This window comes from Parasteatoda tepidariorum, chromosome 1, assembly GCF_043381705.1.
Source record: "Parasteatoda tepidariorum isolate YZ-2023 chromosome 1, CAS_Ptep_4.0, whole genome shotgun sequence".
Lineage (NCBI taxonomy): Eukaryota > Metazoa > Arthropoda > Arachnida > Araneae > Theridiidae > Parasteatoda > Parasteatoda tepidariorum.
The window spans coordinates 93,254,741-93,272,536 of NC_092204.1; the positions used below are offsets into that span (position 1 = coordinate 93,254,741).

General features: G+C 26.2%; 1 long non-coding RNA gene across 1 annotated transcript; it reads right to left on the reverse strand.

Annotated features, from left to right (window-relative positions):
• Positions 1–1,066: 1,066 nt before the first annotated feature.
• Positions 1,067–14,458, reverse strand: LOC139427011 (uncharacterized). Its single transcript, XR_011638131.1, has 3 exons — positions 14,382–14,458; positions 2,414–2,463; positions 1,067–1,253 (listed from the first exon to the last, which is right to left on the reverse strand). It is a non-coding gene; the product is annotated as an uncharacterized lncRNA (long non-coding RNA).
• Between the last annotated feature and the right edge of the window lie 3,338 nt (positions 14,459–17,796).

Genomic DNA, 17,796 nt, shown 5'->3' on the forward strand with positions numbered 1-17,796 from the left:
TATATATATAGGTCGCCGATAGCCCATTGTGCATAGATATATTCTTCTTCGGCTTCTTCAAAACTTAATTACTTATTATATACAAATATTCGAGCGATTTTCTTAAAATTTAGTATTTTTTTATTAATTCCATTCAACATTACTTAAAGTGATGTAAAAAAAATTATACTTTACATTTCGAAATGTTTTCGTCCATTTTAGTATAAATTAAATAATATATATTTGCTAAATGTTTTATGTTTCATGAAATAATCTTTGATTAATCAAATTTAATAATTGCGAGCAAAAAGTTTTCAATTCTCTTAAAAGTCGGTAATACTCGAGGTTTAATGAGATACGCAAAAAATAAAATCGGCATTAAGAGATCCAAACTTTGGACTACTCTCTTGATCAAACAATGGGGACCATATATCTCAGATTGCGGCTATCCCCTATATTTTGAGGGTCAGAAATCTATATTAGTTGAAAAATTATATCATTATTCACAGGATGAACGTTTTTGGGTTTGGTTTCGTAACTTAAAATATCATTTGAACTAATTAATTAACATATTTGAGGTCACCTACTCAAACCTTTAAGATCGAGTCCCAGAACGTGAAAATCAGAACATTAGATCAAAAGTTATCCGGGTATTCCTTTTTTTTAATTATTTTTCACTGTACATTAACAAGCATTGATCGAAAAAATGAATTATCTCTTAATTTAAACTTATTTTCTTAAATTTATCTGTCTTTAGAAGAATTTTACTATTAGATTCGTATTTATGACAAATAAAATAGTCGAAACCTACTGCAGGTAGGTGCTTTGTTATAAAATCATTATATTTTCCCTTCTATTGAGGTGAAAAAACTTACGGATCTGCCTTCTGATTCTATAGACAATTTGAAACTCTCTTGAATCTCAGAATCAAACAGTTTCGAAGGAAAATCTCTCGTAGCCAATTTGTTGATCCTTCAACAACAAGTCTCGTTAAAATATTCTTAAACTCGTTAAACTATCATTGCTGTATTTATTATCATTGTCAATAAACAATTATGAGTATAAATTAAAATTTTCTTACTTGGACGCATGCGTTTCCACATGGTTCCACCACGTTGAAATTTTCTTTTTTTTGGTCTAATATCGCCTTTTTTCATTTTTATGTAGAATAATGTCAACAAAGCGAAGACTGAAATTACTAGAACTGTGTAGAATGTAATATACATCGAGTCGTTAGATGAGGATACATTTTCTACTTCAGTAAAATTGTCCCTCTACAAAAAAAAAACAAAAAAAAAAAACAGTTACTATGTTCAAGCAATAGAAGCAACTGGGAATTTGTATACAGATACACAAGCTTAAGCAAGAAATTGCACAGTTTAGATAAATTATGTATTTCATGGTATTAACCGTCTGTGCAATATTGACATGATTAAAATTATCCTCGGACATTGACTACGTTTCCTTTACATTATCAAAAAACTTACATCTTAAGCTAATATTATCCAAAGAAATAACTCAAATCTCGAAAATGTCTTCTTTCGAACTGGTTTACGATTAGAGAAAATACAATCGAAGGAAAACTTTCTCTTAACTTTCGTTAAGATCAAAGCCAACTAAATGCTTTTCACTAGAATTTTTTTAAAAAACAAAGCTTAATTTTTTAAAAATAACTTTAGAATCTGAATCATTTAGTTTCATTCAATATTTTTTTAATTATTTATTTTTATAGCATATTTTGAGATTTGCTCCAAATTTGTTGTAAAAGTAAATACAATTTTTAAAAGTAAATATGATACATTCTCCCGTTAATTATTGTAAAATAGTAGCTTAATATTTTCTAATATGATTTTAAATGCAAAATTAATCTTCCTTTATAACACAGTAAAGAAGCAACATTTTAATTTGGAGCTTTTAATTTTGTAAAACAGTCAAAATTAAATACATAATAAAAACAGGATAATCATAAATATGATGATAAATTAGTATTTCTGATAAATATTGTTACTCTAGGGAAAAGGAATTAACGATCGATAGCGTAACAATTTTTATTAATTTTATTCAGACTGACAGTCAAGGAAAACTGGATAATGTTTGTTTATTAACAATAATATCAGGGGATTTTTGTGTACACTTAGCCTGCAAAAAATGGTACAAAAGGATTAAATGATTTTTTAATAATTTTTATAAATTGAAATAGTTTAAAAAAAATTACAGTACTATTCTTCACATCAAGTTAGTAATCAGAGTGTTTTAAAACGAAATCATTGTAAAAAAAGTACCTGCAATTTTTAAAAAAATTTGTAAAATAAGCTATTATAATAAAAATTATCATAAAATAAATTATTATAAAATAAATTATTATAAAATAAATTATTATAAAATAAATTATTATAAAATAAAATATTATAAATAATTCATAAAATAAACTTACTGTACGCAGCGTGTTATTCATAAAAAGCGTAATATTTCCTTGGTCCATTTCTGGAAATGAAAAAAAAACATAATCCATAATATTTTAAGAGGGATGAAATTTAAAAGCTTAAATATGCCAATTTTACAGAAAATACTTAACATAAAAATTCAAAATATGCTTTAAATATTTTTTACTTGAAAAAACAGATTAAAATAAATTTTTTTTTCAAATATTAACAGGAATCAAAATGCTTTATGCAGTATACTTTTATTATATAAATCGGAAATAGCATTTTAAAAAGTTAGAAATTGAATTGTTGGATTGAATTTTGTCCTAATATAATGAAAACCTATTTTTTTGTATATTTACTTCCTATCTTTAATTTGCAATCCTTACATTTGTTCTTATTATACATTCTCGTGACAATTATGCAATTCAGCTGACTTTTCACTTTCAGCTGATTATTTTAAACTTTAAAGTTTATTCAACTTTTTTTAACTATTTTTTTCATTATGTTTGTTTGATCTTATTTAATTATTTTAACTCTTCTTTTATTTGCTCAATAACTTCCTTAGTTATTATTCATTTGTATTTGGAAGAATGTCGAGTCCTTACTTTGTAAAGGCAGCATTAAAAAAATCAAATATTAAATAAATATTAAACTGGGAAAATTCAAGGCATGGGAACGTACTTTTTAAACGTTTTATATGTATCTATTTTCTCGCATGTTATGAATAATTTTAAGTATCTATAAAAAAAATTTCCTCAATTTTCCATCTAGTAATATTTTGGTATCACACGATAGTAAAATCCATTCTCTTCCGTAGACAAATAGCTATATTTCTTGAATGAATTAAATATAGCTTTCTCTTTTTTTCACGTGAAAGTTTGTAACTTTTTCCATTATTGTTTTTTATTTTTTATTTATATTATATTTCAGCAGATTTTAGATAGATTTTAGCAGCGCTAATTCTGCTTATCATAATATTTTATTTGCTATTGTTAAAAATATTTACCATGATTTAAATATGTGCTTCCGTTAAAAGCGGGATTCAATCCTAAACTAATAAATTTTATTTCTTCTTAGTGTTATTCTTAGTTTTCATTTTAAGATATTCAAATTAATATCTGGTCATAAGTTGCCAAAAACGATTGAATACAAATTATAACACAGATTTTTCTAAATGTTTTCGGCCTCATTCGCAGTTCTCTAAATTGTCATATCTTGCTCAATTTTTAACGATTTTCTTTTCAAAATTTGAAACAATAATTTTGAAGTTGTTTTCTTAAAGGCTCAAAAAATTTTGCTTAATTGAATTTAATATTAATTTTATATTTAATTGTATTAAATATTAATCTTATATTTAATTGTATTATATATTAATTATGTATTTAACTGTATTAAATATTAATTTTATATTTAATTGTATTACAGTACCGCTCAAAAGTATCAGTACACCTAGTAACTTATAAAAAAAGGGCAAAATTCAAAGTGTCATAACTTCTTTAAAAATGATCAAAAATGCTTCTGCTTTAGCTCATTTTGAAGCTTAAAATCTCTACTTTTATGTGATTTAATTGTTTTTAATTAAAATATTTTGCAACTATGTACAATCACACTCTGAACAATCATAGAAAATTGCATTAATTTTTTGTGAAGTTTGACGCGATGTACGGGCACAAAGGGGATAGATATTGCTAATTTTTATTATATCATTGAAAAATTTGGACTTTTAGTTTTCATTTTTAAAAAAAATTCCAAAAAAACATGTTTTTTGACGAAGTTATTGTCAAATAAAAAAAAAGTTTTTTTTTCAGAATTTAATGATTTTTCAGCAATTGTAATGAATTCCGCACAGGAACTATTTAGGTTCGCCCTCCTACCTTTGGTCTTCGATCCATTAACCAGTATAAATCATATGTGGAAAGTCCTTCAAGACAGTGGCGAAAAATAGACAAGATAACATTAAAAAAGCTGATTGATCGGATGCCTCGAGTGTGTGCGCTACAGTTATAAAAGCGCGGGGAGGATATTTTGAAGAAAGCAAAATATGATCTAAAATATTTTTTCATTATTACATTTTTGTTTTCAAATTTTTTCTGAGAAAAATACGAAAAAATAAATTTCAAAATATTAAATTTTAAACGTTGATTCTTATTTCATTATTATATTTTCCAAAAAAAAAGTTATATTAAATTTTAATTTATTTTAATTAAAAAATTTTCATATCATATTATAATTACACTAAAATTCATTATAATTGCTGAAAAATCACTAAATTCTGAAAAAAAACCTTTTTTCTTATTTGACAATAACTTCGTCAAAAAACATGTTTTTTTGGAATTTTTTTTTAAATGAAAGCTAAATGTCCAAATTTTCCAATGATATAATAAAAATTAGCAATATCTATCCCCTTTGTGCCCGTACATCGCGTCAAACTTCACAAAAAAATAATACAATTTTCTATGATTGTTCAGAGTGTGATTGTACATAGTTGCAAAATATTTTAATTAAAAACAATTAAATCACATAAAAGTGGAGATTTTAAGCTTCAAAATGAGCTTTTTTAAAGAAGTTATGACACTTTGAATTTTGCCCTTTTTTTATAAATTTCTAGGTGTACTGATACTTTTGAGCGGTAGTATATATATTAAATATCAAATTATATATATATAATATTATAATATATATNTATATATATATATATATATATATATATATAATTTGATTTCATATTTTGCTTAAGGATCACGTGATTTAGAGAGTAATTTTTTATGGCATAAACATTCTTTTTTTTTATTTTAAAATCCTTATAAAATAGTCGATCCAGTTACGCTTATTTATGTTCAACTCCGTAGTCTTGTAATTTTGAGCCCAATCCGAAAGACAAGGGAACTTCTGGATCAAGCATTGGGAGAAACTAGTATTTATGGAGGCCTTTTTGTAGGGATTAATCCGTATTTGCGTGGAGCGGAAAATCGCGAAAAACCTAGTTTCCCAGTGACCAGAAGAGATCCAGAAAACCCAGTTTCAACTCCTAGCGGTTGCTGTTTGGGGAGAGTTCTGATCCCGGTTCTCATTGACAGCAAAGTTGACGCAAAATATCATCAGTGGTGGACAGATCATTGGTTAGAATCCCCTTGTGGTCGGTCTGAACGAGGGAGAATTCACGATTTTTCTCTCCTTGAAACGCAAATGCTGGTTAGTTCCTTCCAACAAGTCCTCCACAATGTCTAGCTTGTCCCATTGCTCGATTTAGGTGTCCCTTATCGCCAGGATTGGGTTCAAAATTACAAAACTACGGAGTAGAACATAGATAGTCATAAATTTAAGAATGAATCGACTATTCTCTACCGATTTTAAGTTAATATCTTTATGTCATGAAAAGTTGAGTCTTTATGCCATGAACGAAGAAGACGGGTGGGGAGATGAGAAAGGCGGGACGGGGGGGGGAGATACTTGGTATTGGGTCAGTTGTTCAACACCGGTTTTAAAATAAAGAACCTAAATTCAAAAATTATTAAAAGTTCACTGTGGGCACTTTAATTGATAATGATGATAAATTATTCTTGCGGGTTGTAGATGAAAGTTCAGAACTATTACTAAGAATGAACTGTGGGCAATACAATTTTAATTAATTTTAAAATAGTTAAATAATATCTAAAATATACAAGGAACCAGAGAGCAAATCAAATGAAGCTCTGAATAAAAATACGAAAATGTTCTTTGATAATATGATAAGTCATTTGTAACATTTGTACCAATATTCTTGTCTGGTTTTAATACGAATTTAGAACGATCGCTAAAAATTGACAATGGACACTAATAACGCAATTTTGTTCAAAATGATTAAATGATTTCTAGAATTTTCCAAGATCTAGAAAGTAAAATTTATCAGAATAAAACTGCGCCAATCAAAAGAACATGAAACTAAATTTTGATAAATTTATGTCAAAGTAAATATAATTTGTGTAAAACTCATATGGGCTTTTTATGCTAGTTTAGAACTGTCACTGAAAATAGACAGCCGATATTAAGAGATTCATAAATTTGTTATAATAAAATAATATTCAAGATTTAAAAAAGAAAAAAAAACTAAGGCGAACGTTTAAGAGTATAAATGTGTTTTATTGATAAATCGTAAAAATAAAACTTTTTTATAAAAATAGTTTGTTTCAAAATTCGTCAAAATAATAATTACTTCAAGCTTATTGTATAAATTTTTAAATAATAGAATAATTTCTAAAATCTACAAAAGCAAATGCATACAAGTTTAAATATGGTTAATTGAGATATCGTTAAGATAATATATTATATAAATATTTCGCTCATGGGCTGCAATAGCGGCACAACTCAAAAAAATCATGTTTTGAGATAAGTGGGTTTAAAGTTTTCATTGCTAAGTGAAATGCATAAGAAATGCTTTAGTTTGCTTAAACGAAGATTGTCGTCAAGTTGAATTATGAGTTGTACTATTATTGCTGCTGAAAAAATGTGTTTTTCCATATTTACACCTGTTATTAGTCCACAATGCGGGTTTTATGAGTTGTGACACTATTGCAGCTCATGAACGATTTGTTTATTATGTAAAATTTATACAATGACTGTGAAAAATGCGTCAAAACAATAATTTCTGTAAGAGTATTTTTTAAATGTTGAAATGATGAAAACTTATTCAAAACTTACTCAAACAACAAAGGCAAATACATAAGAATAAAAGTGAGCTTCATTGAAAAATCGTAAAAATAGTATTTGAACAAAAGTAATTAGTGTGAAAGATGTGTCAAAATTATTGTTTCTGTAATATTAGATCAGTCATTAAACAATGGGCGTTGATAAAAAAGGCAAATACATTTAGTATAAATGCACTCTTCAAAAACACGAAAATAATATTTGACCACTATTGACAAATGCACAAGATTCTAAAAATTTTGCAATAGGGAATACAGATACTTGTCAAAAATAGAAAATTCCGTGAAAGCTTACGCCGCAAAGATATATTTATTGAATAAAAAATAGAGGCAAGTCAGAATGGTTTTGTGAAATGTAAAGAAGTAAAACAGATTTTATATATTTCCTGGAATATAGTACGAGCATAATGAAACTCTATGAAGAAGATTCCAGTCATTCTTCAAAATACATATACATATATAAAAGAAATATATCCTTCTACGAAGTTCATTGCATTTTATCTCAGAAAATGAAAAGTTGGACTTGGATGTAATGAAAATGCTTGCCATGAATCATAAATGTACATTTCGAACGATACATTGACAAACACATTCAGGCTATTTTTGTATACATATTGTATTTTGATGCAGAGAGGCTATTTTGTAAACATAATTTACCTTTTACAAGTTCTTTAAAACAAGTTCTATTGAACTTCTGTTTTTACCATTTGATCTGTAGTTCTAATTGGGTGAAGCAATAGATATGGAATTTGAAAGTTTTAATTTTCGTTTATCGAAATTAGAAACTTTATTCATCCAATTTTAAAAAGATGAACTTTATAATGCTCTTTCCTTCGACTTTTGGAGTTGCAATAGTTAAAGCAATTTCTACGATTTTATCATAAGTTAAATCTGATTTTTGTACTATTCTTCCACTTATTTCGGAATCAAATATACACCAGATAAATTGCGCTCCTTGTAATAAATTAATTACAAATTTATTACACCTTACATTTTCACTGCTTGATTAAAAATAAGCAGATTTTGAAAGCTCTTTAAGAGAAGCTGTGTAATTTGAAGCTAACTCAACGGGCTGTTATTTTCTACATATGAATTTAGGCTGCTTCGTTAGAATGTTTATTAAATGTCTGGTTTTATTAAAAAAATTTCATCCTTCTCTTCTTTTTTTTTTAATCAGTTGTTTTTTTTTTCTTCTCATTATTATTTCCCCCCCCCTTTTTTTCATATGTCTATAATTTTCCTTTGTTTTATCTTCATTTTGAACTTATATTTGATATATATATATTTGATATATATTTATTACACTTTACATTTTCACTGCTTGATTAAAAATAAGCAGATTTTGAAAGCTCTTTAAGATAAGCTGTGTAATTTGAAGCTGACTCAACGGGCTGTTATTTTCTACATATGAATTTAGGCTGCTTCGTTAGAATGTTGATTCTTTTGCACAATTCGTATTTTAACAAATTTAAAAGTTCATGATATGATTTAGAAATTGGCAGATCTGATGATGTTAAATTGCTGAGAAGGTGATAATACTTTGATCCGAGAAAATTTATCCGTATTTCGTTTTTGCTTGTTTTGATTCTTAATCGTCATCTTCTAAATCAAACCTTTTAAATTTGGAGTAGTCTTCCTACCCTTGAATATACTTATTAAATGTTTCATTATTTTCATCGTAGGATTCGGATGCAGTTTTGAAGAAATGCTTACACTTTCGATTTTAGAGGTGACGAAGTTTACGATTCGGTGACTTTCTGGATGACAGATAGTTACCGAACTCACACTCTGTTTTGCGGATATAATCGTATGGGCTGATGAAAATCATATCTTTATTATCTGGTATCTTTTATAATTATATCTTTTATTTCCTGGTTTTATTAAAAAAATTTCATCCTTCTCTTCTTTTTTTTTTTAATCAGTTGTTTTTTTTTTCTCATTATTATTTCCCCCCCCCTTTTTTTTTCATATGTCTATAATTTTCCTTTGTTTTATCTTCATTTTGAACTTNTTAAGCTCTTTTTTTAATCTTATATATATATCATGAAAAATCGCACTGAAAGTTCTTTTTTTAATGTAATAAAAACATGCAAGGGTTGGACAAAAGTATGGAAATAATTCTATATTAACCCTATGTAAACAACTCTTTTTAGCAGCAAATGTTTTGAAAGGTTTTGCATTAAGAAGCTGTTGACACAATTTTAATTACCATGATTGACACTGGTAAAAATGGATAAAACTGGTAAAAATTGATAAAAATCTTTATTTTTATCCATGTAAAATTTGGATCGACTAAAATGAGAAGATGAAAATAATAACATCTTTCGGAACTTTATACTAACAATTTTGAACTCATTCTATAAGATTTCAAAATTTATATGAAAATTCCTTTAGAGTTATAGTTATATTAAAAGAGAAAAGAATCTCTTAATTTCCTGCGCTGATGTAAATAGATTTAAATTTTGAATAGGTAAAAAAGACACTACTTTTAAAACCTTCAAGCATGATCTCTCTATTCTTATTAAAAGTTAATTTCGATTAGTATTAAAAGAGGAAAGAAGCTTTTAACTTCATCCGCTCATTTTGGTTGATTCGAATTTTGTTTAGGTAAAAAAGATGCTACTTTTGAAAGCTTCAATGATGGTATTTCTATAATTATTAAAAGATGATTTCTATTAGTATTAAAAGAGGAAAGAATATCTTAACTTCCTCCGCTCATTTTGGTTGATTAAAATTTTGTCTAGGTAAAACTACTTTTGAAAGCTACCATGATGGTATTTCTATTATTATTGAAAGATGATTTCTATTAGTATTAATTGAGGGAAGAAGCTCTTAACTTCCTGTTCTCATGATGGTAAATTTAAATTTCGCGTCGTTAAAAAAGACACTTCTTTTAAAAGCTTCAGGGATGATATTTATATTATCATTAAAAGATGATTTCTATTAGTATTAAAAGAGGAAAGAAGCTCTTAACATCCTGTGCTCATGTTGGTAAATTCAAATTTCGCATCGTTAAAAAAGACACTACTTTTAAAAGCTTCAGGGTTGATATTTATATTATCATTTAAAATATGATTTCTATTAGTATTAAAAGAGGAAAGAAGCTCGTAAATTCCTGTGCTCATGTGGGTAAATTCAAATTTCGCGTCGTTAAAAAAGACACTACTTTTAAAAGCTTCAGGGATGATATTTATATTATCATTTAAAATATGATTTCTATTAGTATTAAAAGAGGAAATAAGCTCTTAAATTCTTGTGCTGATGTTTGTAGATTAAAATTTCGCATGGATAAAAAAAGATACTACTTTTGAAACCTTCAATAATGATTTTTCTATTCTTATTAAAAGTTAATTTCGATTAGTATTAAAAGAGGAAAGATGACTTTAACTTTTTCCGTTCATTTTGGTTGATTCAAATTTTGTTTAGGTAAAAAAGATACTGCTTTCGAAAGCTACCATGATGGTATTTCTATTAATATTAAAATATGATTTCTATTAGTATTAAAAGAAGAAAGAACCTCTTAAATTCCTGTGCTCATGTTGGTAGATTCAAATTTCGCATAGATAAAAAAGATACTACTTTTAAACGCTTCAAGGATGATATTTCTATTATCATTAAAATGTTGCTTATGTAAGTATTAAAAGAGGAAAGAAGCTCTTAAAACTTCTGTGCTCATGTTGGTTGATTTAAATTTCGTTTCGATAAAATAGACACTACTTTTAAAAGCTTCAAGCATGATATTTCTATTATTATTAAAAGGGGATTTCCATTAGTATTAAATGAGGAAAGAAGCTCTTAACTTCCTGTGATCATGCTGTTTGATTCGAATTTCGCATCGATAAAAAAGACAATGCTTTTAAAGGCTTCAAAGATGATATTTCTATTATCATTAAAGGATGATTTCTATTAGTATTAAAAGAGGAAAGAAGCTTTTAACTTCCTGTGCTTATGTTGCTAGATTCAAATTTCGCACTGGTAAAAAAGACTCTACTTTTAAAAGATCAAAGCATGACCTTTCTATTATTATTAAAATATGATTTCTATTAGTATTAAAAAATAAAAGAATCTCTTAATTCCCTGCGCTCATGCTGATAGATTCAAATTTTGTATAGGTAAAAAAGACACTGCTTTCAAAACCTTCAAGCATGATCTGTCTATTCTTATTAAAAATTAATTTCTATTAGTCTTAAAAGAGGAAAGATGTTTTTAACTTCCTCCGCTCGTTTTGGTTGATTCAAATTTTGTTTAGGTAAAAAAATATACTACTTTTGAAAGCTACCATGATTGTATTTCTATTATTATTAAAGGATGATTTCTATTAGTATTAAAAGAGGAAAGAATCTCTTAACTTCCTATGCGCATGTTGGTAGATTCAAATTTAGCATATATATTTAAAAAAAACTACTACATTTAAAAGCTTTAAGCATGATATTTCTATTATCATTAAAAGATGATTTCTATTAGTATTAAAAGAGGAAAGAAGCTTTTAAATTTCTGCGCTCATTTTGGTTGATTCAAATTTCGGAAAGACTTATCTTTCAAATCAATCACAATCTTTTTAATTGAGCCAGCAGTTGTCTCACGTAAAACCATCAAATTTACCCTGCAAATGACAAAAAATGTTTCTTTTTAATTATATAGTTGAATAAAGTTTAATCAAAGATTGGTAAAAAAAAGTTAGCTATATGTTCTCACATTGAAAATTACTGAATTTTATCACACAAATATATCTATATTTCTTTTAACTTTAAATAATACAGGTTAAATAATATTTAATATAGATAGGTATTAATAATCTACCTATACTTGTTTCAATGCACTTTTTATGTAATTGAATTATAAATTCAATAGACAATAAATTAAATGGTAATAGAGTTGAATAATAACAAAGGGAAAAATGGAGGAAACAACTAATCAGTTTACTTAGACAAAATCAATTGAAATTCAAAATTATTCAATCATTCTTAACCTAATGTAAAATAAACATTAAAGCAATACATTTAAAATATTTATACTGTTACCAGAGAGAAAAGTGAATAAAACATTCTTACATTGTCATTTCTTTGTTGTTTTTTTTAGAATACAGTTTAGAAATTTTTAAATAGGTTGCCTTATTTAAAAATAGACAATTAAATAGGACCAATTTTTGCCAACTCTCCAGAAATAATATTATACAATGGTTATAGTAACAAAGCTGAAGAATTGAACATTAATTAGATCAGTTTTTACTCAGGAGTAATTTTAAAATTTTACTCTAAATAAGCTGTGATATACATAACAAATAACTCGATTTTCGCAACTAAATATATTAAAGATTTCTTTCCAATGAACAGTTGGTTTAATAGCAGTGAAATAAAAGACGAAAAGGGCTGAGAAATAGTTATTTAGCTGCATCAGATGAATTAAAATGGTATTATTTATTCTTTATTTTTTAATTACTACTTTCTATGTATCTAAATTTACTAAAACCGTACAGTAAAATAATTTGAGAACTTAAAATTGTTTTTTGGAATTTTATTTCAGTACAATTAAGGTCATGGGAGATCAAAGGAAAAAGTTTTTCCGAAAAGATCTTCATGCGTAAATTTGACTCAAAAATGTTTTCTTTTTAACTGAATTCAACTTGAATAAAACATTTAGCAGATAAAATAAAATTTTATTAATTTCATTGAACGAATTTTTTTTTCGCCATATTAAAAATAATTTAATTAAAATTGCTTGATTACTTATAAAAGTACTTTAATTACTTAATAAATTAATATCTGATTAATATATTTCGAAGAATTTATATTCTTGTTCACATTACATATTTTTTCTTACAAGACGAATATAATGCTGATTTGAAAAATTTACAAATAAATTTCGTAGAATACCATTTGCAAAGTTGCATAAAAATAGCCTACTTCTGTTTCAGACAATTTTTTTTCATTGTCACTTTTTAAATAGAATTTGAAAGAGATATCATAAACTTGACTTAACTCATTACTAGCATTAAAACATAACTAGCACTCGGTAGTTGTAGTATTTCTTATCTATTTAGCTACGATAAGTCTATTGAATATTTTACTGTAAGTTATTTCATTACATTTAATATTATTTAAGAATCTCACTCTGTATTGGAATCAATATACTAATTTTTGAATCATAATTGATTTTTTTTCCTGGAAAAAAGCACGTATATTTACACCTTATATAATGAAATGTAAGACAAATAAATGGCATTAGTTTTTAAGCTCTTTTTTTAATCTTTTGCCATAAAATTTATATCTCATAATTTTCTTTCATTGATATTTTCATTTACCTTATTTTAGAAAAAAATTATCTATAGAGTATAATTTAATGTATAAAAAATATCAAATGAAACAATCCTATCTTATTATTTTATTTCGTTTATATTTTCATTTATCTTATTTGATAAAAAAATGTTTATAAGATATATCATTTATGTTTTCCTTTATCTTATTTAGAAAAAAAATTATTTATTATGTATATCATTTATATTTTCATTTATCTTATTTAGTAAAGAATTTATTTATGAGGTATATCATTTATATTTTCATTTATCTTATTTCATAAAAAAATTATCGATAATTTATATAATTTATATTTTAATTTATATTATTTCACAAAAAAAATTATCTATGAAGTATCAAAGGAAGCAAAACTAAAAAGTCTGGCATGAGTTCTTTTTTTAATATTGTTTATTTTATCCCATAACATTTTTATCTAATCATTTTATTTCATTTATATTTTAATATTTCTAATTTAATAAAAAAATTATAAAATTATCGATAATTTATATAATTTATATTTTCATTTATATTATTTCATAAAAAAAAATATCAATAAAGTATCAAATGAAACAAAATAAAAAGCCTGGTATGAGTTCTTTTTTATTATTTTTTATAATAAATTATGAAAAAAAATTATAAAATTATCGATAATTTATATAATTTATATTTTCATTTATATTATTTCATAAAAAAATTATCAATAAAGTATCAAAGGAAGCAAAACTAAAAAGCCTGGTATGAGTTCTTTTTTTAATATTGTTTATTTTATCCCATAACATTTTTATCTTATCATTTTATTTCATTTATATTTTGATGTTTCAAATTTCATAAAAAAAATATCTATAAAGTATTATTTTAAAAAGCAACCATGAATTGAAAATGAATGGGTTCAATCCAATTTCTAAATTAAAATAAATAACTGAAAAGAAATTATTTGCAAAATTGAAACATTTAAGGGAATACGGAAACCATTCTTTTGAGTGGCGGAAAAGAGTGCTTACCGACTCCGCTGCTCAGAAAGCCCACCTGGCGTTCCGCAGACTTCTTCACCTTTCGCGTTTCTTCACCTTTCAACAAGTGTCCATTGAATAACGAATGAAAATTCCTTACATATATATCAAATTGATTCTCGAACTAGCGCCATCTAAGTGTAGGGGGCTTTTAACGCTCCTTTCATAAATTTAAATAATAGTTTTGTTCAAACTTATCGGTTGTCAGAAAAAGCTGGAAAATTTAGTCACTCTTGAAGACGCGTTTATTAAATGCTTGAAATTTAAGAATAAATGACAATTTATAAAATACTTTCCGAATTCGAAGATATTAGGTGCACAGTATGTAAGTTGTCCAATTATGCTTTAGTGGTCAACTTATGGAGAGGAGTTAAGTCAGTGTTTTTTATCATGTTATTCTTAAAAATATAATATTCTTGGCATTGGCATTTCACGTTATTGCTTATATTTGCGAATCAAAACAAAGATAAACGTAATTAATTTTTTGACATAACTTTACTCCTTGAATGCATGTAATTTTTATTTTTAATAAACAATGCTTGAAATCATCCAAGAAGCGTCTTTCTAAAGCAGACACCGTTTTGTGCCCTAATTTAGTACAGCGTACGCTTTCACACAACAGCACGCACTTTCTCGCCAAAAGTGGCATGTTTTGGTGCCCCAAATTCAATTGTCGATCTCTTCATTTCCAATAACTTATGAAAAAGTTTATGTAATATTTATGTTTTGAATCAATCTTGATTAAACATTAAAATAATCTTGATATAATCTTGAATCTTGGTTTAACTATTTTAAAGTTTTGTATTGCAGGAAGTCTTAACTAGTATGATCTCTATTATTTTATCATTTTGAAACTACTTCTTTATAACAATTATACTCATGCGAACTTCTTCATTTTAAAAATTTGTTCATTTAATTAAAAAGGTATAAAATGTTAAGTATTGCATGGTTTTTAAATTTTATGAAGAATCGGGGATTTGAATCAGTTGATTTTATAGAAAGAGATTTAAATTAAAATGAATTAATGTTTCTTAAATGTCAGCTACTTTTGTTCCACAGTGATGCTATGTCGCATAGTAGTTAAAAATTTCTTGTAAGTCTTGAAAGATTCTTATGCATTCCTTATTAAGAAATTAAATTTTTCCATTCAAAGAATTCGATAAATTTACTGATAAAAAATAAATCAATAACAGCAACGCATTTTTTTTTTTGCAGTTTCTTGAAAATTACCTCAGTTATAATTATGTACATTTAACAACATCTATAAAATAATTATACGAAAAAAATTATTTGTTTGTATATTTACTTAAAAGAATTCTATCGTTTTAATGCTTTTTCTTCCATCGACATTTTGTAAAGGGAAAAGAGCACTGGGAGAATAAACTGTAATTAGAATAATTAGAATAAACTGTAATTAGAAGTTTTTATTCATTTGATTCAGAAAACGTTATTCTCAATTTATTCATTATCTGAGATATGAATCAGTTGATTCGAACCACTATATTCGAATAACTGATTTGAATTGCTTGATTCGAAATTATTGATCTAAATAACTTGATTTGAAACACTGATCAGAATCGTTTAATTCAAACAACTCATATGAATAATTTAATTTTAAAAGTGATTTCAATCACTTCATTCGAATCACAGATCTGAATCACTTGATTCAAACGACTGACATGAATCACTTAATTTTAAAAGGGATTTAAATGACTTCATTTGAATCAGTGATCCGAATCACATAATTTGAATCCCTGATCTGGATCATCTTATTCGAACAAGTGATCCAAATCATCTGATTCGAATCACTGATCGGAATCATTTGATTCGAATAACTGATCAGATACGCTTGATTAGAATCATTTATCTGAATAACATGATTTGAATCCGTGTTCCGAATGACTTGATTCAAAATAATTTGAATCATTGATCCAAATCACATGATTTAAATTAATTTAAATACCTTGATTTGAATCAGGGAAACAAATCACTTGATTTTAATCAATTTATTTGAATCAGTAATTTGAATCACTCTATTTGAATCACTGATCTGAACCGATTGGTTCAAGCAGCTGATCAGTATCACTTGTTTTCAAAACTTATTTCACTCACTCCTTCGAATCACTGATCCTAATCACATGATTTGTATCAATAATCAGAATCACTTAATTCGTAACAGTGATCTGAATCACTTGATTTGAATTAGTGATCCAAATCACTTGATTCGAACAGCGTTTTTAATTACTTTGGTGATTCACTTCTGCCCATCTCTATCGTCAACTAGATAATTTCCTTCAATACGCGATCTAGATTTACATACAAAACATGCGTCTCATCTTCATTAGTTTTATTAAAATGCACCCTAATAGAAATTCAGGAATATGAATTACTTAAATTATCTATTTATTTGGAGGTAATCTAATAATTTTAAATTTGCCTTTAATTGCATGTTATATTTTAACTCTATTTCTGCTATCTTTAAATTTCGAGCCTGGATTTAAATGCTTAATTTAATAATAATTAAAGGAATAAAAAATCTAGTAATTCTAAAATTTAAAACTTTAAACCTTTTGCAGGGGTTTATCATAAGTCTTCTCGAAATTTGTTTCATTAAATATTCTTCTTCTTAGTTTTTATTAAAATATTATAAGCAAACATATGATTTATTGAGCTATAATAACTTTACAAACTTTCGTAAAGTGGGCTAGGAATATTAATTTCCAAATTTTCTCACTTAAATTACCTATCTTTATCTCAATTTTGCTTCTCTTTATTTGAATAACTGAGAGCAGTAAAAACTTTTAATCTGATTATTATTATTTATTTATTTTTGATCACAGTGAGAAAGGTGTAATATATATGTATATTTTGCTCGTCAACAACGTTAGATTCTTATGAATTGATTTTTTTTAAATTTTTCTATTATGACATTACAGTTAACAATGGGAAGTAAAATAAGCAAGGTTAATAAAAAAAAATTTCGGCCATTATCAATACGTGCTTCAAACTTGCAGTGTTTAATAACATTTGATCTAATTTCATTCGCCATCTAGAATATGATTTCTCTGACCTTTAAATAATCAGAAACTCGCACGTGAAGTAAAAGCAGAGTAATAAAGTTTCGCATGCATTTGAAAACTATCAAAATTTTTAAAGACTACATTTTTTAAGTGGGTTAAAAAGGAAAGAAAAATTGCGAGCTTTAGTATGGAAAAAATATTTAGTGAGAAAAACAGTATGATCATAACTACCAGAATATGGTAAAATTAACCATGTTTCTATCTCTATGAGAACACCGAAAAGCTAGAGTGGCGTGAGTAGGGGGTAGAGGAGCTATTGCATCCCTCACGGGCATCATTTTCCTTCCATCGGGATGAACTTAAAAATTGTCTGGAAAAAGCTACTA